The sequence below is a fragment of the Polypterus senegalus genome, chromosome 1 (genome assembly GCF_016835505.1).
Source record: "Polypterus senegalus isolate Bchr_013 chromosome 1, ASM1683550v1, whole genome shotgun sequence".
Lineage (NCBI taxonomy): Eukaryota > Metazoa > Chordata > Cladistia > Polypteriformes > Polypteridae > Polypterus > Polypterus senegalus.
The window spans coordinates 321343468-321368559 of record NC_053154.1 but is presented as its reverse complement, the minus strand read 5'-3'; the positions used below and the strand labels follow the sequence as shown (position 1 = coordinate 321368559).

At 40.2% G+C, this 25092-nt stretch overlaps 1 protein-coding gene across 1 annotated transcript in view; it reads left to right on the top strand.

Annotated features, from left to right (window-relative positions):
* pdzd8 (PDZ domain containing 8) overlaps positions 1-25092 on the top strand; it is a 277412-nt gene that overhangs the window by 216097 nt on the left and 36223 nt on the right. The window lies entirely within an intron of this gene.

The following is a 25092-nucleotide window of genomic DNA, read 5'->3' as shown; positions in this document are numbered from 1 at the left end:
GCAACTACTTTAGCGTTAGGCCCACTAATTAGAAAACAGTGGATTAATTCAACAATTAGAACACCAGAAAAATAGAATGAACATCAAGATGAAAATATTGTTAAAAAGAAAAAAAATGCATTATTCGCATATAACTGCTTAGTATATATTTTTTTTTAATACCAAACGTAGTTTTTTAATTTCTATATTGTTCCCGAAACACAGAATCTGGGAAATTACAGTTTACTTAATTAGCCCAGGATTCCGATTAAAAGCAGAAGCTGGTTGGAATAAAAACCCGCAGCCACAGGGGGGTCCCCAGGACCAACTTTGAGAACCCCTGACTTAAATGGCAGGCAGTGTGGTGCAGTGGTTAAGGCTTTGGATCTCAAACCCTAAGGTTGTGGGTTCAAATCCCGCCACTGGCACTATGTGACCCTAAGGAAGTCACTTGACCCATCTGTGCTCCAATTGGAAAAAGAAAAGAAATATAACCAATTGTATCTTAAATGTTATAAGTCACTTTGGATAAAGGCACCAGCCAAATAAATAAATGTAAATTATTTTTCCCCACATCAAGCAGCACTTCACACCCCACAATGACAAAGTCAAAACAGGATGTTATAATTCTTTGCAGATTTATTAAAAATAAACCTGAAATATCCTTTTGAGACCCTTTGCTGAGACATTTGAAATGTGACTCTGCTGCATCCCATTCTATTGATCTACATTGAGATGTTTCTACACCTTGTTCAGAGTCTACCTGTGGTCAACTTAATTGAACAGGCACGACTATAAAATGCACACGCTTGTCTCTAGCTTGAGAAAGCGCACTCATTTAGGACAAGCCGCTGCTCCTCCTCATGGAATTGAGCTACTTGAAGTGTTTCTGTCATGTGAGTAAGATGACTCCCTGGGGAGGTGTTTCTGGTATATCAAACTAGGTGGCAGAGCAAGTCATGCTGCAGAGATTCTGTCTCTCAGTCAGCCTGGGAATCGCCTCAGTATCCCAACAGAAAAGTCTGAGGAGGTGGTGGGAAAAAGGGACTTCAAGTTACCCTTTGCTTAGACTGCTTGCCCTGCAACGTGAACCCAAATAAGTTGCAGAAAATGGATGGATGGGCCTATCTATAGAAGGTCCCACAGTCAAGGAAAAATTTTGCCAAGAGGTGGAAGGAATTGCCTGCAGAGATTAGGGACAGATTTATGACGCAGACCTCGGAATAGCATTGAGAGGGGTCCCAAGGGCACAGTGGCCTCCAAATGGAAGAGATTTGGAACAACCACAACTCTTCTAGAGCTTAACAATTAGGGAGAATGGCCATGGCAAGAGAGGTGAACAAGACCTTAATGGTTACTCTGGCTGAGCTCCAGAGAAATTGTGTGTAGATATTAGATACCCCTAGAAATCACTACAACATTCAACAATCTGGGCTTCATAGCGGAGTGGCCAGACAAACGTCTCTCCTCTGTAAAAGACAGATGAGAGCCCACTTTGAGTTTACAAAAAAGCAGGTCAAAAAAGCAGGTCAGAGACTCTCTGAGGCTGTAAGAAACAAGATCCTGAGGTCTGTTAAAACCAAGATTTCACTGTTTGGCCTCAGTTCTAAACATCATGTCTTCTGGAAACCAAGCACCGTTCATCACTTGCCCCAATACCATTCCAACAATGGTGGTTCTTCTAACAGGAGAAAGTGAAGACACCACAGGAGTGGTCTGCGGACAATGCTGTGAATGTCCTTGAGTGGCCCAGCCAGAACCAGGACTTGAAATCGAACATTTCTAAAGAGACCCGAAAATAACTGTCCACTGATGTTCTCCATCTAACTTCACTGAGCTTGAGGGGATCTCTAGAGAAGAATGGCAGTAAGTCCCCAAAGCCAGGTGTCTGAAGCCAGAGCTTACACTTGAACCCAATTGAACCTTTCTGGAAAGACTTTAAAAATAGCTGTCGCGCCAACCTGACCTAACAACCTGTTCTGCAGAGAATAATGGCAGAATATCCCTAAATCCAGGCGTGTGAAGCTTTTTACATCAAATACAAGAATACTTCAGGCTGGAATCTTTACCAATGGGGTTTCAACAAAGTGCTGACTGAAGTGTCAATTGGGATATTGCAGGAGGGATTTTTTCCATATATTGTCAAAAATTTCTAACATCCCTCTATTGCTTTGTCATTCTATGGTATTGAGTGTTGCTTGACATGAGAAAACAATTTTAGCATAAAGCTGCAACATAAAGGGGTCTGAATTTTTTTTGAATGTGCTGTATGTTTTTTTTCTCTCAAGCATGTTAGGCATAAACAGATGGGGCACTTTTGATGTCTTAGGCCAACCTGAAATGCCCTCAACCCTGGTGGTGCCAACTCATGTACTATAATTAGTTGGCACAATAAAAGATGAAGCCGAACCTTGGCCCAGACTGAGGTGCATTCGACACATTCAGAGGCGAAATTAAGTAAATGCCTATATAGTGCCTTCCAACGTGAACTGGAGGGGATAGCCCACTGGAGCTGCAGTTTAATTCTTTTTATTCTTGAGATGCCAGCCCTGCTCTTACAGCCGCCATTTTTCAACAAGTGTGCGAGCTTCTGGAGTTTGGCACACAAAAAGGCTGGGAGGCACTCGGCTGAGTCTCTTTGCGAGCTGCTGCCTTTGATGTTGCTTGGCATGTTTGCCCATTCTCATAGCAGCTGCAGTACGGGCAATTTATTCCACGCTGCGGTAGCCTTGTCATGCCGCTGTCTTCTCAATTACAGCTCACAGTTTGATGTCTTTGTAAATTTGTTCAGAAGGAAAAAGAATCTCTGCTGCACTTAGTGAGATCATTGCATGTCACCAGAGGACCCCACCTGGCGTGGTATGGCAAGACCAGCCACTAGACTGCTGTTAATCACTTTGTTTTATATAGCGTCCGGTTTGAGAAGTGCAGCACCTCTGTATAAGGAAATGAACCCTCCAGCCGATTAGATATGAGTGGATAGCTGAGCATGTCCAACAACTTTCCTAAATATACTCAAAATTGAGGATATGTCCAAGGATCACAAAGCTGAGTTAGTCTTGAACTCCCTGGCTATTCATCCCTAGAGTGGTGCCGACAATGGAAGTGATGTCTTGAAGTAGCTCTGCTGGACAGGGTACGAAGTTCTTGTGTGGGGTACACGTAATCAGCATCACAAATGGCTCCCTTAAATACTGCCTAAGTGTATGGCCTTGGCACCCCTAGTTGTGTTTAATACCTAGAGTGGGTGCTGCCAGTGAAGAAGGGTAATGCCAGGGTTCTCCCATAATACACTTGACCAGGGTTTGTTAAACTATGGGTTGTGGGTTGCCGCTGTTCTGTTGCAGGTTACTGCTGTGCTTAATGGTAATGGGTTGCGGATGGTTTGCAAAGTCGATCACCATGGGTTGATTAAGCAATGGACATTACCCCAGTGAACATTCCGGATTCCCAAAGGGCCTACCTCCCCTACACTGATGATCATCTGGGCATTGAACAATGAATGGGTGTCAAAGCCACTAAAAGAGAGAATGATTAGGTCTCCACAAAACAAATGCTTAACTCTTAACTGCTCACGCTGGTGTATTATGTACACCAATCTGTTATTTTTGTCCAACGTCCTTTTATTTGAACCTACCGGCAGCATCCGCCATCTCTCCTCCCCTTGAGTCACTACAAGTACACACAGTGTGCCTCCTGCCGGTTTTACGAGTGGATGCACGGTCACAAGTTCCTTATGATGCATTTGGTATACCGTGCGGGTACTTACGTATGTATGACAACAATGAGATGATGTTCTTGCAATGACTTTGTCTGTAAATGTGAGATGTGATGCTTGTGCAGATCTTGCAGTGGAGGAAAGTGTGACCGGTGACGAATGAAGAACTGGTGAAGTGGATCAGGTTTATTTTTAGATAGTCCTAGACTGTGACAAACTATTCAGTAATGTGGTAGTAAATTACATTAAAAACATGTACAATTTTAAATTATTACAATATCTTATATTACAGCCTCACAGAGTGCATATAAATAGCCATTTTAACAAAGTGCATAAAGTATCACGAGTAGTTAAGGGTTAAGCAACCCTGCACTAGACAGGTAGTGAAGTGCATAGCTGGTGTTTCTTCTACTGTACTGGGCATGAAGTGCTTGGGTGGGCTGAATGCAATATGTGTTGTCAAAAGAACAGAAATATCACTAAATATCAATTTTAACATTTTAAAATTATTCAGTGCTCATTTTTTGTGGTATCGATTCTGTAGCCTGCATAACCAGTGCACATTCACTTTTGGCATCGTAGAGTTGCAGTGGCTTTTCCTTCCACTCACGGGTGTAAATAAGACGGCAAATTCAGTGGCTTTGGAGCCTCCACCAGCACACTTAAATGACAAAGGGAGCTGCCGGATTGTCATCTGGAATTATTATAGCTTTGTGGAAAATGGGAACAGAAAACTACAAGATCCAATTCTGTGTGATGGCTTTGCTACCACACAATACCAACTAAGGAGGCTAACGCAATCAGTTTAGTCAAAACACTTGAAGGAAACAACAATCGAAGTTCACATGTAGTCGTACTCGGGATTGGATGGGTGGTCCCCCTCGGTGTCCTCGCTGTGGGTCACGGGATGGAGTGGGGACGTAGTCCAACGCCTGTATGTTAGTCGCAATGAAGTATGTGGTTTCTTAACTTTTTGACAGAGTCTCACCATTAATACACAATAATTTGGAAATATGACTTAAAAATGGTAATGCATTACTATCCAAACCTTCACATGTCAAACTGCATGTCAAAACACCAGAACTTCTGTGAAACAAAGTAACATTAGTTAGCTGTTGCTTTGGTTCAAATCCCATGAACAATAATGATGTAGCGATAAGTTAACAGTACATGTACATTTCAATAAAAGATAGGAGTAAGAAACTCACTCATAACTGAGAAACTGCTGTTTTCCTATGGCAATTTTGCAACTCATTCAGCATTTTATGAACTGATTATGATAAGAAGAAAACAAAGCAAAGCTCCTCGCAGAGGCAAGCAGGATGAAATGGAGCAGCTAACTGCAACCTGCCCATATCTAACCCAATGAGAGTAACGTTGTTACATGGGCGGGTATGAAATCCTAACCCCGACCTCGTCTGTCCGTGCCCCCTTGAGCTCTGTCTTCACCCTAATCCTCTTTCTACTGCTAAGTCTGCTTGGGCTGTAGTGTGTGCCCCTTAACTTACCTAAACGGCACCTCTCGGATGACGGCACCCTAGGCAGCTGCCAATGTCACCTAATGAGTTGGCCGACCAACACACAAGTCATTACAAGGAATTTTGAGAGGTATCTAATTTAAGTTATGGAAACATCAAAATTTATAAACCTGTTGAAGCAGGGATATGACATTAATTTTTCTGTACGGGTTAAAACGTTTTTATAGTCCATTAAACATTTAATGCAATAAGACAGATTTTTGGTTATTTTTTTACCTGCAGGTCACTTATATTATGTGCTGTTCAATCAGGGACAATAGACTTCAGTACTGGGGCTCCCTCAGTTTTTAAATTGTAAATGTGAAGTATGCTGTTATAGTGCATTTCTTTCTTTTATCTTAAGACTTGCAATTGTAAAATATTTCATCATATTTACTATATAATGTGTAAGACATTATAGCTTTTCACTTCGTAATTGCATAGGTAATGGTGCCATTCCTCCGTGTGCTCAAATACTACTGCTACCTGTTTGTTTTTGTTTTTTTTTTAAGTCAACAAAGTTGTTTCTTCACAAACATGGTATGTATGCATTTACCACATTAAATTGTGTTCCAAAGTCCAGTGTTTTCTATATATTTTAAGAAATATCTGGTGATTTACATTGAAATTAGTGGAGCATAGATAAAGCCAAAAAATAGCAGTCTTAAAAACATACCAAACCTGCCTTTTTTTTAAAACAAGACAGTTGTTGAGTATTGATCTGCGTCTTACACATATACACACTTGGTAAAGTAGCTTATACATGTCAATGTGCTGGCAACTGGAAGGTTTCCGGTTTATATCCTGTTACTGCCAGAAGAGATCCTACTCTGTTGGGTCCTTGGGCAAGGCCCTTAACTTGAAAATTGCTGTAGGGGTGCTGTACAATGACGGACCCTGTGCTCTGACTCCCAAACTTCATGCAAAAAGACAATTTCCCCTCTGGGATTAAGAAAGTATATCCAATCAAATCCACGTTTTTGAATAAAAAAAAACTAATTTATGAGATTCAGCCATTTTAATAGAAAACCAGCTGTTTAGGATATCTCCACACTTATAGTCTTCCTCAATAACCTTTCAAGCACCCCAGGGCGTGGTGTCCTCCTAAAACTCAAAATCACAATAACATTTTTGTGCCACGCGGTTGGTTTTGTTTTGAATAATTTCTCTATTTATGTGAGAATTCACACAAGCAAATAGAAAACGTATCCTTACCTTGGAAAAAAATAGTACCAGGAATACACAATAAAATGAGCATTTCCAGATCCCTTCTGTTGCTACAACCATACGTTGGAAACTGTGAAGGTGTTTTTGTTTTTATCAAAACTCAAAAAGGACGTATTCAGTAAGTTTTTATGCTTTTATTTTCCAGTGGTGCCCTGTGCCCCATTGCCTCCATTGTAAAGCACCTGTGTGGGCAATATATTTTTTTAATTAAAAAATTGAATAATGTTTTTGAAAGAGCTCCATTGTGACCAATACCCTTCTCTAAATTAGGTCAAAAATAGTTTGACATCCCTGTTTTAATTTAACAATTTAATAACCTGTTGTGGTCATTGATGAAACTGCAGGTCCACACATTGAAATGTTGGGGTGCCAACCCAGTCGATTTATTGAATTGAAACAACAGTCCAAACAAACATGTGCTCGATGGCGCTAAACAAACAAAAATCAAGATCCTAGCTCAAAGAACCTTTCCCGGCTGATTAAGTCCATCAGAGTCACGGTGGGATGGAGCTCTGTCCTGAGGTACAGTGCATCCAGAAAGTATTCACAGCGTATCACTTTTTCCATATTTTGTTATGTTACAGCCTTATTCCAAAATGGATTAAATTCATTTTTTTCCTCAGAATTCTACACAAAACACTCCATAATGACAAAGTGAAAAAACTTCACTTGAGATTTCTGCAAATTTATTAAAAATTAAAAAATTGAGAAAGCACATGTACATAAGTATTCACAGCCTTTGCAATGAAGCTCAAAATTGAGCTCCGGTCCATCCTGTTTCCCCTGATCATCCTTGAGATGTTTCTGCAGCTTAATTGGAGTCCACCTGTGGTAAATTCAGTTGATGTGACATGATTTGGAAAGGCACACACCTGTCTATAGAAGGTCCCACAGTTGACAGTTCATGTCAGAGCACAAACCAAGCATGCAGTTAAAGGAATTGTCTATAGACCTCCGAGACAGGATTGTCTTGAGGCACAAATCTGGGGAAGGTTACAGAAAAATTTCTGCTGCTTTGAAGGTCCCAATGAGCACAGTGGCTTCCATCATCTGTAAGTGGAAGAAGTTCGAAACCATCAGGACTCTTCCTAGAGCTGGCCAGCCATCTAAACTGAGCGATCGGGGGAGAAGGGCCTTAGTCAGGGAGGTGACCAAGAACCTGATGGTCACTCTGTCAGAGCTCCAGAGTTCCTCTGTGGAGAGAGGAGAACCTTCCAGAAGGACAACCATCTCTGCAGCAATTCACCAATCAGGCCTGTATGGTAGAGTGGCCAGACAAAAGCCACTCCTTAGTAAAACGCACATGGCAGCCCGCCTGAAGTTTGCCAAAAGTTGTTTTTGAGAAACAAAATGCTCTGGTCTGATGAGACAAAGATTGAACTCTTTGGTGTGAATGCCAGGCGTCACGTTTGAAGGAAACCAGGCACCACTCATCACCAGGCCAATACCATCCTTACAGTGAAGCATGGTGGTGGCAGCATCATGCTGTGGGGATGTTTTTCAGCGGCAGGAACTGGGAGACTAGTCAGGATAAAGGGTGACTGCAGCAGTGTAAAGAGACATCCTGGATGAAAACCTGCTCCAGAGCGCTCTTGACCTCAGACTGGGGCGACGGTTCAACTTTCAGCAGGACAACGACCCTAAGCACACAGCCAAGATATCAAAGGAGTGGCTTCAGGACAACTCTGTGAATGTCCTTGAGTGGCCCAGCCAGAGCCCAGACTTGAATCCGATTGAACATCTCTGGAGAGATCTTAAAATGGCTGTGCACCGACGCTTACCATCCAGCCTGATGGAGCTTGAGAGGTGCTGCAAAGAGGAATGGGCAAAACCTGCCAAGGATAGGTGGGCCAAGCTTGTGGCATCATATTCAAAAAGACTTGAGGCTGTAATTGCTGCCAAAGGTGCATCGACAAAGTATTGAGCAAAGGCTGTGAATACTTATGTACATGTGATTTTTCTCAGTTTTTTTTTTATTTTTAATAAATTTGCAAAAACCTCAAGTAAACTTTTTTCACGTTGTCATTATGGGGTGTTGTGGATAGAATTCTGAGGAAAAAAATGAATTTAATCTATTTTGGAATAAGGCTGTAACATAACAAAATGTGGAAACGGTGATGTGCTGTGAATACTATCCGGATGCACTGTATGTTCTCATTACGAGTGATGCCTCCTTCTGGGATATGCAGCAGCAGGACCAGAAGGAGCGGAGTCAGTTGCCCTCATTGGGTCTCTTCTCAGCAATGTGGATGGAAAAACTGAGGATAAGGTAAGTGCCAGCATCCCCTCTTGACCTTGGGTGGAAGTAACATACCTTTGAAGAACCCAGGCAATGATCCACTGATGCACTTGCTTAATACTGCATAAAAAGTGAATCACTGCATCAACAGATTTGTCCTCGTTTTTTTCGGTTTCATACAGGTGTCAAAATAATGAAAGATTTGAGTAACCTTGTGATACTTTCTGGTGGTCTCACAATTCTCAATGGTGCAGAAAATATGCCCTTCATAAAAACAATAGATTATTTAACCTTTTTAAAACAGAAGAGTAATAAACATAATGCAAAATTTCTTTGCACCTCTGTTACAGATTTATGCTGTAATGGGAACACCTGATAAGTTAGTAGCCACATAAAACTGCATTTAGCATGTAACCCTGTCAGCAGGAATGAACTACTGCACAGATTAATGTGGGTCACAGGGCCCCCGAAGTTGATCAGATTGTTTGAAAAGTATTTGTTGTTTGTTTTTTCTAAACCTATTCCTGCAGGTAGACTTGGCAGATCCTGTCCTCGTTTAACTCCATTACCATTATCCTTGTGATAACTCGTATGCATGCCATCATCCCTGAGTTCACACATCTCTAGTGGCGGAGTGTTGCAGCAGGAGACATTGATACAGGCTATCGGAACAGACGGCGTCACTAAATAATTGTGTGTTGTTCCATCACAAACACAACTGTGACCCAGTTTCAGCTGTAATCCATAGTTCAAGCAGCTCTGCTTAAAGCCATAAGGTCATTTACTAGGCATGGTACCTGTTGAAGATAGGTAATAGCAAATATTTTTTATAATTCTATCTCTTGCCCTACCTGTATTTTCAGCGCGTTTGTTAACGTCTACCGGCGCTCCCTCTCTTGATTTCACGTTCCCGCACTTACAACCAAATTGACAATGTGAGATCCTCAAACCACGTGTTGAGATTTACTCATTTTAGTCACTAGAATAGCCCCTGTGCACTGCTTGTCACGCTGAGGCTCTCCTGCCCATGCAGTTCCCAGTGAGAGGCACTATATAGGATAAAGCAGCAGTAACTGATGACCTGTTGCTGTCTTCTCAGTCATGTTGTGCTGAATTGTCTCCTTCCTGCAAGGAGTGAAGCTCTCAATGGCACCTGCACTGCTGTGAGATGTGCTAGATGACACCTAATGAGCCAACAGCCTGAGGGGACAAGACAAAGTGAGGGAGAAAGGCGGTTGGCACGTCTTCAGCTCCCTGGCTCGCTCACTAATTGCACTTCACTCCATGTCGCAGTGTTTTATGTAATTGCAGAACAATTTTGCATTTGTGCTTTTACCCTGTGCTGCTTTGCTTGTTATTTTATTTTAAATGCTACAGCGACTTGTCTTCTGAACCCTTTGTCTCTAGTTAGCGAAAATAATTAAAGTAAAGCGGAGGAAGATTGAATTTTCTCCAAAAATACAACATGTTTGGCAACCTGTCAAGCTGTTCACCCTGATAGGTGCTTTATGCCTTAGCCAAATAAATTTAGCTTCTTTATATAGTGCTCTTCAGTTTGTATGTTTCTGCTTTGTCTGTTTCCTCCAGATCCCCAGTGACATGCAGGTTATGTTAACTGGTGATCCCTCATTTACCAGGTCTGTGTGAGTTAGCCCTCCGATAAACTGGCAGCCCATCCTCCGCTGTTTCCTGCTTAGTCCCAGTGCATTCCAGAATAAGTTTCGGCCCCCCATGGCCCTGAATTAAATTAAGGAAGTTTGATGATATTATGCTATGTTAATTGATGCTTTTCATCCCACACTTCACCCAAAATTGCACTATTTTATAGGGAGAGATATTTAAGGGGGTTTGTGCTCCAAAAGTCTTTTTGTTTATGGCTTGCCGAGCTTGTGCGCGAATTTCTTGGCTTAATAATAGTCCATGATTGATCCTGACTTGGCCATCCCTGGAAATGGATAAAATAATTCCTGAAAGCAAAACTCGAATCATCTTTATTGTTTAGAAGCAATCATGTCTTCACAAGGGAGATTATTGCTTCGATGTGGTTCATGACATGGCGTGCCAGGAAGGCAACTATGAAGAGCGATGAGGTGCAAAGTGCGGTGCTCCATCTTCACCGATAAAACACCAAAGTCCAAACCTATTAACAGATTTGTAAGCCTGTGCTTGTGTACAACCAATCAGCACAATTCATCACCCCAGCTCCACCCGAGATAGTTTCTGGTTGAACAAAAAGTACATAACCCTGGAGTAGGAGCTAAAAACAAAAAATAAAGTACCAGGAACTACAAATGGGCTGAGTTCCTGCATTGGGAATGTTACAAACGTTGAAGAGTTTCTAAAAATTTCTATCAGTGGAAAAGCACTTCAAGTCTTTTTAATTTTAGTCATTGTTCAGACCGAAGTGTGTGAGCAAATTTATTTAATTTCTTACTGTACTTATCTACCTTTTTATGCATTTATTTATTTAAAGAGCCTCTGTAAAAAATCATATTTCAACCTGGAGACCAATAAAAGCTTTATCTATCTATCTCTATCTATCTGTCTGTCTGTCTGTCATATAGTATCTGTCTGTCTGTCTATTTATTATATAGTGCCTTTCACTATCTATCGATCGATCGATCAAGTCACATGTTATTGTAGTTCCAAATTAAATTAAGCCACTTCCTTCCCTCAATGATACTGACATAAAAGCGTTGATGAGCACAATAAGAAGTAACCTGACCCAAGTGGTGGATCTTTGTAGCATTACTGTATGAAGTTCGCTTACACATCACAAGCACCTTAGGCAAATGTCACACCAATTTATGTAACTGTGCCAGCATGTTAAGTATCTGCCTGCCTCCAGTGGTCGTATCTTGAAACTGCATCACCACAGTTAACACTTGCTCTCTCCAAGTGGTGTTGATATGCAATGTGTACCTTCGCAACAAGAAATGGCCTGCCCCTAGTGATGATTCTTTGTAACTGCAACATTACGGTAAGTGTTTGCCCTATCCAGTGTATTTATCACATGTTACCATAAAATCAAATTAAGCTGCTGACTTAATGCCAGTGGTGTTAACATAAGAGTGTGACCGCACAATAAGGAGTTACCTGCTTCCAGTTGAGGATGGGGGTTGTATTTTAAATTCCTCTTTATAATGTGCAGTTGCTCTGCTTGAGGCACTTATGATGTGTGACTGTTGTGGCACATTAAGTACCTCTCTGCCCCTAGTGGTAATGAAAGGAAAGTACAGAACTAGAATAGGAACTTGCCAAACCCTTGCGATGGTTCTGTCAAACTGCAGCACTATGATAAGTACTGCCCTGCCCTAGTTGCTTATGAGCTGAGCTAGACACTCCAAACATTAAACCAATGGTCCTATAACTCTGGGACTCTGAAACAAACTTCTGCGACAAGCAGCTGAAGAAGAAACCTTGACAACTTTTAAGAAGAATCTGGATGAAATATTGGGATGGCTTATCTGTTATCTGAACAAATGGGCTTGATGGACCGAGTGGTCTCATCTCATTTGTCCAATTTCATATGTTCTTATGAAACTGCAAAATTGCAGTAGGTGCCCTGCCTGTTTGTGACGTAACAGTAGCCACACGTTAAGCACCAGTGGAGGTGAGTTGGCTGCCCTTCCCCAGTGGTGGTGATGGCAAAACTGCAGTGCTACAGAAAATGGAATTTCCTTCCCACAGGCATTCCAATGTCACACTGCAGGTGATTGCCAGTCTTCTCTGTATCGATCGAAAGAAGAAACCCTGTCTATATCAATAAATGTAGTGCTTTATATCATTTTATCTGCTGCACACAGCCCCTTAACCAAGATGAAATGAGGGCACTAGTGCTGTCTCATTTGTCCAGTATCCACCATAAATGGCTGCTCTGCAATTCATTCTGGAAAGTTAAAACTGCATGGCAGATAGCTGCCTTGTCACAAGACCTTATTACATGAAACTAAACAGGTGCTACCAGTGGTATTGATATGAAAATACTTGCTGCCCCAGTCATGGTTTATTAAACTGCAGTATCACTGTATGGTACTTTGGAACATTTTTGACAAGAGCAGGCCATTTGGCCAAATACATATTCAAGCACCTACCTGCCCCCAGTGGTAGTGTGACAGTAAGCACCTGCCTGTCCCTGGTGGCAGTGACCTTAAACTCTGTTGTTACAGTAATCTCCTTCCTGCCATCAGCGATAGTAACCTTAAACTGCACCGTTACAATAAGTACCTGTCTTCCCCCAATTGAAGTGACCTTAAACTACAGTGTGACAATAATCTGCCCTAGTTGTGTTAATAAAAAAGTGTACTCGTATAATATAAATGTGGTAGATAGATGGAAGTACTTAAGGCACCCTCAAAACATGACATGATTTCTTTTTGGAGAAATTAGGTGAATAGTGGCAGTGATCTTTAATTGTAGGATCTCAGTGAACGCATGCCTGCCCCCAGTGATACTGACTGCAGTGTCTTAGTAAGCACCTGTCTGACCACCATAGATGGACCTTAAACTGTGCCATCACAATAAGCACCTACCTGCCCCAGTGGCAGTCACCTTGAATTACACCATTACAGTAAGCAACCATCTGCCCTCAGTTATATTAACATGAACATGTGCCAGTATTATAAGGATGTGATACATAGAAGAGCTTAGGGCACCCTCAAAACCTGACCTGATGTAATTTTGAAGAAATTGGGTGAATAATGACAGTGACCATAAACTGTAGAGTCACAGTAAGCACCTGTCTGCCCCAGTAGCTTTGAACTTGAACTATAGCATTACAGTAAGCACCTATGTGACCCTAATTATGTTAACCTATAAGTGTACTCATATAATAAGAATTTGGTAGATAGAAATACTTAGGGCACCTTCAAAACTTTGTTTGATGTCATTTTGTAGAAATTACATGAATAGTGACAGTGACTTTAAAATGCAGCACCACAGTAACCACCTGTCTGCCCCCATTGGCAGTGATCTTAAAATGCACCATTACAATGAGCATCTGTCTGCCACCAATGGCACTGACATTAAACTACAGCGTGACAATAAGTACACATCTACCCCAGTTATGGTAACATAAAAGTGTACCTGTATAGTAAGAATTTGGTATATAGAATATCTTAGGGCACCCTCAAAACCTGACCTGATGTAATTTTAGAGAAATTAGGTGAATAGTGGAAGTGACCATAAACTGTAGAGTCACAGTAAGCACCTGTTTGCACCCAGCAGAGGAACCTCAAGCTGTACTATCACAATAAGCACCTGCCTTCCCACTGTAGCAGTGAACTTGAACTGCAGCATTACAGAAAGCACCCATGTAACCTATATAATAAGAAATTGGTAGACAGAAGTACTTAGGGCACATTCAAAACTTGAGGTGAATAATGACAGTGCCCTTAAAATGCACCATCACAGTAAGCACCTGTCTGCTACTATTGGCTTTGACCTTAAACTGCAGTGTGGCAATAAGTATGCATCTGCTCCAGTTGTGTTAACATCAAAGTGTGCTCATATAATAAGAATACTTGGGGCACCTTCAAAACCTGACTTGATGTCATTTTGGAGAAATTGGGTGAAAAGTGGTAGTGATCTTTAACTGCAGGGTCGCCTGCCCCCAGTGGTACTGACTGCAGTGTCTTAGTAAGCACCTGACAGCCACCAGTAGGTGGATCTTAAACCGTGCCATCACAATAAGCACCTACCTGACCCCAATGGCAGTCATCCTAGAACTGCAACAATCCAGTAAGCAATCGTCTGCCCCCAGTTATGTTAACATAAAAATGTACCTATATAATTATAATAATTTGGTAGGTACAAGTATTTTTGGCATGAAACTATAGCTGAGAATACACATCTGGGAACAACCCATTAAAAAAGTGTGTAGTGAATAGCAGCAAAATCCTGCTCCATCTAAAGTGCTTCTTCCCAAAATACCCATCTGTAATTTCTCCAGTCTGTGCATTTCAAATCAAATGCTGGGGTTCAGGAATAGAGCAAAAAAAAAACCTGAACAAATGACTTGACTCTGAGAGAAAATAAAAAGCTAAAATTGCAGTTATCCATATATAGCTCAGTAGCACAAGGTAACTGAAGCTTAATGATTGATTTGCACGTTATAATGAGCACTGCGACAGGAGAGACAGACAGACAGACGCACACATACATAGACCACTGCAGCACTGGGCTCCACATGTCTGAGAAGTGCCTCAGTCTGCTGTGATATCTTTCTGTCATTTTAACTATTACATGACTATATAACATAACAGCTGCAAACAGAGTGTAAGGAAGCATTGTGGTCTGAGGATACACAACGTGTTAAAATGCAGCAGCTATTTTTTCATAGCATGTTTGCATTTCCAATTAGACAAGAAAATTTAATTTCTTTAGTTATTCAATTAGATGTGCAGTCAGAGTGTGGATGCTGTTCAGCCTTGTCCGTGCTTTACTGGTGTCATTAGTCAGATTTGTTCATTCGGGTGTTTTAAGTACTGAATTCTGCATTTCCTGTGGCTCTTTATAATCGGCTCTCTTAAAGATGGTCCTTTTGACAGAGTGTGACACACTGTTTACTTGAAATGCGTATTTTACTATTCATATGTTCATAAATACAGCTGCCAATTCTATTGATCTTACATGGACACCTACATTATTTTCAGAAAGGTGAACAACAGAAACCACACACAGCATCTGCAACGACATATTGTTCACGTTTACCATTTGTCCATTGCCAAAGTGTAGTCTGATGTTTTTCCCTTGCATCAGGTTGTTTAATTTTAAAGTGTTCAGCATGCCCTCTACACGTGTCACACATTTATACATCTAATTTTTTTTTAAAGATACTTTTTCAATTGTAGACTGTTTATCATAATCCGAAACTTGATGTCTGTTGGACCAGTTTAATGAGGGCACCTCTGATCTCTATCCGCCCCTGCTTTGAGCTCCGCCTTCATGAGGCATTTGATTGGTTTAGAAATATGACACTCCGTGAGCCTTCTAATTCTTCCCACCTAGTATTAAGCCATATTGAGTCATGGTTTCTCCAGATAAGTATATTATATGTCTTTCAGCGAGACTACATTGGTAGAGATGTGGACCTGCAGCGGTGTGTTTCCTGCCCTGTTCTGCACTATTGTGATGTGACCCTGAAGCAGCTTGGTTATATTATGATAGCGAGAGCCACTGTCTTAAGTGCCCACTGCCATCAGTTACTTGTACAAGGGATATAAAAAGTCTACACACCCCCAGTCAAAATGGCAGGCTTTATGTGGTAAAAAAAATGCAATCTATACGAAAAAGGAAACAGTCTTTTTGGGTTAGAATCTATCAGTTTGGCACACCTGGACTTGACGATTTTTTTCCACTCCTCCTTATAAAACATTTCCAGATCTGTTAAATTCCGAGAGCATCTCCTGCACACAGCTCTCTTCGGGTCACCCTACAGGTCTGGGCTCTGGCTGGGCCATTCCAGAATATTAATCCTCCTTTGAAGCCATTGCTTTGTTGATTTTGATGCTGGCTTTGGGTCGTTGTCATGCTGAAAGGTGAAGTTTCTCTTCAGCTGCAGCTTTCCAAGCAGATGCTTGAAGATTTTATGCCAAAATAAACTGATATTTGGAGCTCTTTGTGATTCTGTCCACCTCTTGGCTAAAGCCCCAGTTCCAGCTGAAGAAAAGCAGCCCCAAAGCATGATTCTGCTTTCACCATGCTTCACTGTGGCTATGGTGTTCTTTTGATGATGTGCTGTGACATTGTAGTGCCAAACATGCCTTTTAGAATTATGGCCAAATAGTTCAACCGTGGTCTCATCAGACCATAATACATTTTTCCACATGGTTGCGGGAGACTGGGTATACCTTTTTGCAAAGTTTAGCTGGGCTTGGACGTTTTCTTTGTGAGAAAATGATTTTGTCTTGCTACACTACCCTAAAACCCAGACATATAAAGAATACGACTAATTGTTGTCACATTTTGGGAATAGCCAGCACTTGCCTGGAAATCCTGCACCTCCTTTAACCTCCTTGTCATTTGACGTGAGTGCCACTCGAGCTGTAAAGACAGATCTCAAAGCATTAGTCCCAAGTGTCACTCGGGCAGTGGTATAGAACATTAGAACAATCTAGACGAGAACAGGCCATTGAGCCCAACAAAGCTCGCCAGTCCTATCCACTTACTGTATTTCTTCCAAAAAAACATCAAGTCGAATTTTGAAAGTCCCTAAAGTCTTACTGTCTACCACACTACTTGGTAGCTTATTCCAAGTGTCTATCATTCTTCATGTAAAGAAAATCTTCCGATCCACTATACTAATTTCCTTCATAATTGTAAACACTTAAATCATGTCACCTCTTAATCTTCTTTTGCTTAAACTGTAAAGGCTTACTGCGGTGGGCTGGTGCCCTGCCCGGAGATTTGTTCCTGCCTTGCACCCTGTGCTGACTGGGATTGGCTCCAGCGGACCCCCAAGACCCTGTGTTTGGATATAGCCGGTTGTTAAATGGATCGATGGATGGATGTAAAGGCTCAGCTCTTTTAATCTTTCCTCATAATTCATCACCTGTAGCCCTGGAATCGGCCTATTTGCTCTTCTGTGTACCTTTTCTAGTGCTGCTGTGTCCTTTTTATAGCCTAGAGACCAAAACTGCACCCAGTACTCCAGATGAGGCCTCACCAGTGTGTTATAAGGCTTGGGTAGACCTTCCTGGGACTTGTACAGTACTCCACACATCGTGCTATATAACCTGACATTATGTTAGCCTTCTTAATGGCTTCTGAATACTGTCGGGAAGTCGATAGCTTAGAGTCTACTATGACTTCTAAATTCTTTTAATAAGGTTTACTCTCGATTTTCCAACCGCCCATTCATTTTCAAACCTCACATTTTTACTTCCTATGTGTAATCCTTTACATTTAAAGACATTAAATTTCATCTGCCATAAATCTGCCCAATTCTGTATGCTATCCAAGCCCTTCTGTAATCATATATAACAGATTTCAAATTATCTGCCAGTCCATATATATATATATATATATATATATATATATATATATACAGCTCAAAAGAATTAAAGGAACACTTTTTAATCAGAGTATAGCATAAAGTCAGTGAAACTTATGGGATATTAATCTGGTCAGTTAAGTAGCAGAGGGGGTTGTTAATCAGTTTCAGCTGCTCTGGTGTTAATGAAATTAACAACAGATGCACTCGAGGGGCAACAATGAGATGACCCCCAAAACAGGAATGGTTTTGCATTTGGCTACAGTCAGTGTCACTACTGGTAGCATGAGGTGATACCTGGACCCTACAGAGGTTGCACAGGTAGTCCAACTTCTCCAGGATGGCACATCAATACGTGTCATTGCCAGAAGGTTTGCTGTGTCTCCCTGCACAGTCTCAAGGGCATGGAGGAGATTCTAGGAGACAAGCAGTTACTCTAGGAGAGCTGGAGAGGGCCATAGAAGGTCCATAACCCATCAGCAGGACCAGTATCTGCTCCTTTGGGCAAGGATGAACAGGATGAGCACTGCCAGAGCCCTACAAAATGACCTCCAGCAGGCCACTGGTGTGAATGTCTCTGACCAAACAACCAGAAAGACTTCATGAGGGTGACCCAAGGGCCCCATGTCCTCTAATGGGCCCTGAGCTCACTGCCCAGCAGCATGCAGCTCGACTGGCATTAGCCATAGAATACCAGAATTGGCAGATGCACCACTGGTGCCCTGTGCTTTTTACAGATGAGAGCAGGTTCACCCTGAGCACGTGACAGAACTTAAAGGGTCTGGAGAAGCAATGGAGAACATTATGCTGCCTGTAACATCATTCAGCATGAGCAGTTTGGTGGTGGGTTAATGATTGTCTGGGGAGGCATATCCATGGAGGGTCACACAGACCTCTACAGGCTTGACAAAGGCACCTTGGCTGCCATTAGGTATCAGGATGAAATCCTTGGACCCATTGTCAGACCCTATGCTGGTACAGTGGCTACTGGTGCACGACAATTCCTGGCCTCATGTGGTGAGAGTATGCAGGCAGTTCCTGAAGGATGAAGGAATTGATACCATTGACTTGCCACCACACTTTCCTGACCTAAATCCAATAGAACACCTCTGGGACGTTATGTTTTGGTCCATCCAATGCCACCAGGTTGCACCTCAGACTGTCCAGGAGCTCAGTGATGCCCTAGTCCAGATCTGGGAGGAGATCCCCCATAACACCATCTGTCATCTCATTAGAAGCATGCACCGATGTTGTCAGGCATGTATACAAGAACACAGGGCCATACAAAGTGCTGCGTACAATTTTGAGTTGCTGCAATTAAATTTTGGCAAAATGGACTAGCCTGCCACATAATTTTTTCACTCTGATTTTTGGGGCGTCTTTGAATTCAGGGCTCTGTAGGTTGATCATTTTCATTTCCATCAAACGATGTGGCATCCTTTTGTTCCTAACACATTACCCAGTCTATATCAGTATAGATATCCAGGAGGATTTCTTTTTCCCATTGAGATCTGATGTGTTCTTTTAATTTTTTGAGCAGTTTATATATATATATACGAGAAATTCAAGATAAGAGGAAAGTATGAGCGAAAAATTCTGATCTAAATATGAGCATTGGCTCGCATAACGAGCGAGCGAGATAAGGAGAGAGAGATGCGCACGAGAGAGAACCATCGGCTCAGTTATGCACACATGACGCTCAGCAGACAAAGTGTATCCATACTACTTGTATTGCAAGACATCGCTCGTTTTATCAAGTCAAAATTAATTAAAACATTTAGCTCGTCTTGCAAAACACTCATAAACCAAGTTACTTGCAAACCGAGGTTCCACTTGTATATATTATTTATCAGTGTTATTTGTTAGGAAAATGTGATTTTTATGTTGATATTTTTGGGGTGCGGAACGGATTAACTGGGTTTCCATTATTTTCAATGGGAAAGTTTGTTCTAGATACGAGAAATTCGCTATACAAGCTCAGTGCTGGAATCAATTAAACTCGTATCTCGAGGTTCCACTGTGTGTATATATATGTATATATATATATATATATATATATATATATATATATGTATATGTATATATATATATATATATATGTATATATATATATATATATATATATATATATATATGTGTATATATATATATATATATACTAGCAAAATACCTAGCTTAAAGCGGAGAGTAGTGTGTTAAAGAAGTTATGAAAAGAAAAGCAAACATTTTAAAAATAGCGTAAGATGATTGTTAATGTAATTGTTTTGTCATTGATATTGAGTGTTGTTGTCATATCTATCTATTTATATATATATATATATATATATATATATCTATATATATATATATATATATATATATATATATATAGCAAAATACCTGCGATTGGCAGCGAGAAGTAAAAAGAAAAGGAAACATTTTAATAATAGCGTAACATGATTGACAATGTAATTGTTTTGTCATTGTCATGAGTGTTGCTGGCATATATATATATATATATATATATATATATATATACACACACAGACACATATATAAACATATATATATAAATATATATATATATACATATATACTGTATATACACATATATATACAAATCTACATATATATATCCACATATATATATATTAGGTGGGACTCGATTAAAAAATTAATCCAATTAATTAGAGGCTGTGTAAGAATTAATCTTGATTAATCGTATGTAATCGCACGTAAATTTGCCCCAAATGCAAAATGTTTTTTTTAATTTAAAAGTGTTTTAGTGGGCGACAGAATCAAATAATAGACATGGACATGAATATTGTAAACTGAAGCTGTTTTAATTTCTGAAAAAAAAAAGCCTTTAAACTGCATTTGAATTCAAAACAGAAACAAAAATATCATCCCTGGTTAAAATTGGGCAGACTTAAAAATAAAGTGGTAGTTTAAGTACTTTAAGTACATTTTCAGAATAGTATTGTCTTTAAATAATAATAACCAAAATTTCAACATAAAGTGCAGTTTTCTTCTTAAAAAATAAGTCAGAAACATAAAAGGTAATTTGACCAGCTTACTCTTTAAACTCTGAGTAACATTAGCCAAAATTATTTTGTACATTAGGCTAAAACAGTGTGATCATTGAACATTTTGTAATTAGATGTATTTAGAATTACTAACGGTCACGGAAGTCCAATGATCCCCAGTAAGAGCCACAAAGTCCGCTTTCTGTAATGCATCTAATTTTGCTTGCTTTTCAGTGTGCACAAAACCATGCTTTTATCAAGGCTTTCGGAAGTCGAAATGATCAGTCGTAGGAGCGCGCTTTATTCCGACTCTAACATTTTTGTAGCTGTGATGTGTGCATCAGTGTAATGGATGTACCAGGAAATCATGCATTGACAAAAGTTCCGTTTGCTTGGAATTGAAAGTGTGATTAAATCGTTATTTTTAAGCGTTATGGAGTACATGCATCGAAGCTTCTCAGCTGTGCTTGTGCTAATAAAGGGAAACATTTTAAAAATAACGCAACATGATTCTGCGTTAACCTAATATTTTTTCATACGTCCCAAACCAAGGAGATGTGAAGGTAAAATGAATCGGGTAGCGCGCGTACATAGTCAGTACACCCCCTCTCGGGAATCGAACCTCGAATGTCGGCATTAGAGGCGAAGACTCTACAATTGCGCCACAGCATGTGGCTTGTCTATCGAGTATGTACTGTAGATCGGGTATATATATACATTTATATATATACCCGTATCGCAGTGGAGAAGTAGAAGTTATGAAAAGAAAAGGGAACATTTTAAAAATAGCGTAACATGATTGTCAATATACAGTAATTGTTTTGTGAGTGTTATTGAATGTTGCTGTCATCAAGGATTTGATTATCATTATTTCTTTCAATCAGGGTCGTATTTGTAGGATGTGTTGTGTTCAAGTTACATTCCGTGTTTGTCAATCGTTGTAAAGATAAGAGGTTTCATTCATCGATTAGTTTCTTACTGCATCAATAAACAGCTCGTCTTCTTCTTTATCTGAGACCTGACAAACTGCATGCACGGGTTTTTCTTTTTTACACTGTCTTCCTTTAGCAGGACATTCACTTTTTCCACCGTGTGCTTTGTTTCGCAGTAGCTGCACTTATGAATATGATTCTATGTATAAGGCGCTTCATATTTTTTGCTGCCTTCTCAATTGTGTAATTGGTTTTGTTCAGCACTCTTTGGAACTGTTGCTTTTGTCTGTGCACTGCGTCAGTTCACGTGAGCCGCTTGGTGTTCTTGCATCGAAGGTTCCCAGCTGTGCTGGTGCCATCTCGTGTAATGTCAGCTAAGACCCGGCACTTAAAAGTTTCTCTCGCAGTTTCAATGAGTTTGTGCCAAACACCACCCTGACCATCTCATCTTCCTCTGCATAAGCACAGTCCTTCACCGTGAATATTTACGGCAGTGTTTGTATTGGATTGCCGCTGATGGACGGCCTTATATGGGCAGGCACTAAATTACAAACGCTAGTGGCAGCCTGTCTATGAACTTAATTTAATATAAACTTACGGATTCACGCGTGCTTTGTTTCCGCAGTAGCTGTACTTATGAATATGCTTGTATGCATCATTTGCTTCATAATGTTTTTCTGCCTTCTCAATTGTGAAATGGCGTTTTGTGCTCATCGCTGTTTGGAGTTCTTCCTTGTTCTCTACGTACTTACGTAGGAGGCGTGATGATGTCACACGAAACTCCGCCCCACGCCATCTCAACTCAACTCCATTACATTATATGTAGAAAAATAGGTTCCAGTTATGACCCTTACGCGTAGAATTTGAAATGAAACCTGCCCAATTTTTGTAAGTAAGCTGTAAGGAATAAGCCTGCCAAATTTCAGCCTTCTACCTACACGGGAAGTTGGAGAATTAGTGATGAGTGAGTGAGTGAGTGAGGGCTTTGCCTTTTATTAGTATAGATATATATATGTATATATATATGTATATAAATATGTATATATGTATATATATATGTATATATGTATATATGTATATATATATGTATATATGTATGTGTATATGTATATATATATGTATATATGTACGTATATATGTATATATGTATGTATATATGTGTATATATATATATATATATATATACTATGTATATATGTGTGTATATATATATATATATATATATATATATATATATATATATATATATATATAATATACTATTTTTTACATATATATATAAAATAGCAGCGGCTCTAGCGCTGACCCCTGTGGAACACCACTCTTAACTTCACTCAATTCTGATCACCCTCTGCTTCCTGTGTCTGAGCCAATCCTTCACCAATCCAAAAACATCACCCTGAACTGCCACTGCTTTTAACTTGATGCCCAACCTCTCATGTGGCACCTTATCAAATACTTTCTGAAAGTCAAGGTAAATAATATCATCTGCTCCACTTTGGTCATATGCTTTTTTTGCCTCTCCCTAGAATTCCAGCATTCAGAAGAGAATTCCCTCTTCTGAACCAATGATGCTGACTGTCCAGAATAACTCCTGCCCTTGCCAGGTGTTGCTCAATCTTATCCTTAATAATTCTTTCCATTAATTTTCCTGTAATGTATGTTAAGCTTACTGGCCTATAAGTTGCTTGGATCTGCCCTGTCACCCTTTTTATATTATCGGATGATATTTGCCATTTTCCAGTCCTTCGGAATCTCTCCAGTGCGCCGTGACTTCCTAAAAATATGTGTTAAGGGTTTAGATCTGCGCTCGCTAACCTCCTTAAGAACTCAAGAATAAATATTATCTGGTCCTGGTGATTTGTTTAATTTCAGCGTCTTTAATCTGAGCAGCACTTCTCCCTCTACAATTTCCAAATCCCTCATGTCTTGTGTAAGACCCGAGCAGTACTCAGGCTGTGAAAGTGCCAACTGTGATTGTGCCAAGCATTACTCTGGCAACAGTATAGGTATGTCTTGCCTAAGCATTAGGCCCAAGCATTACCTGGGCAACGGTGTAGATGTGTCTTCTCTGAGCGTTATAGTGGCATCTTGTAAGAAATGCATCTTATCAGCAGTGATGACGAGGAGAATCTGTCTTCAGGCAGTGAAATGTAAACGGTCAGTGAAACTGAAACCAATTCTGATAAATGTGAAAGTAACACTCGTGTCAGTCGCACGTCTGTAGTGTGCTGTTCATATTATTATTAGTCATTATTATGTATATCATTATTATACAGTACTTCATACACTTCTGACTTTGTACTTTTGGTGTTTTACAGGTTTTGCAAAAGAATGATGAGATTTAATAAAAATGTAATTTTTCAAGCCAATGCAACAACACATTTTACATGTTTTTTGAGAAAAAAATGTAACACTAAGGAAGTAAATTTTGACTGTAGGCCTCTTGGTGGCCTCTCTGACCAGTTTTCTCCTTGTCTTCTTATCAGTCTTAGACAGATATCCTGGTCTTGGTAGAGTCACTGTTGAGCCATATTTTCTCCACTTGTTGATGACTGTCTTCACTGTGCTCCATGGAATGTTTAATGCTTTGTATTGTTTTTTGTACCCCTGTCCTGACTGATACCTTTAAATGATGAGATCCTGTTCGTGTTTTAAAAGCTCTTTGCAGACCTTGGCTTTTGGAGTGTATTGCAACCAAGAGGATATCACAATAATCCAACAGGAACAGCCCAACTTTATCTGAGCTCAATCAGAGGCACTTTAATTGATGTCTGGTTTATTCTAACTACTGTTTGAGATGAGACTTACTGTGATTGGCTGATTCTGAATGTGGGCATATCCTTGATTATTGAAGGGTGGTGTGCACACTAATGAAACCAGGCTTTTGTAGGATTTTTGTTTCTTTTTTCACTAAACAGTTTCTGATTTGTTTTCACCTTCTTTGTATCAATTGCAATTTTGCAATAAAGGTGGAATAAGTTATGACAGGATTTATCTTGGTTTCATTTTAAATTGCACAAAATCTGTGATTTTGGCAGGGGTGTGTAGACTTTTTTTATCCTCTGTAGTAGTTGTACTGTCGTGTGTGCAAAGTCCAGTGAAATTCTTACTTGCATTTCAATATTTAATTATGCATAACGTCCAGTGGTGTTGGGAATACAACGTCCAATGTCTTGTCTCTATGACTTTACCAGCACAGGCAGTGAGAGTCTGCTTGAGAAACCCATTCGTGGCAAGCAGTGTGGAGTAGCAGTTTAGACTTTGGACTTTAAATCCTGATTTTGTGGATTCAAACCCCGCTACTGAACACTGTGTGACCAAGAGCAAGTCACTTCACCCCTCTGTGCTCCAATCAGAAAAACAAATATAACCAATTGTATCTCGGGATGTGCTATGTAACTCTGGCTAAAAGCGTCCACCAAATAAATAAATGTAAAGAAAAGACGCACAGAATTCTGGATGTTGGCTGAGAGAATTTTC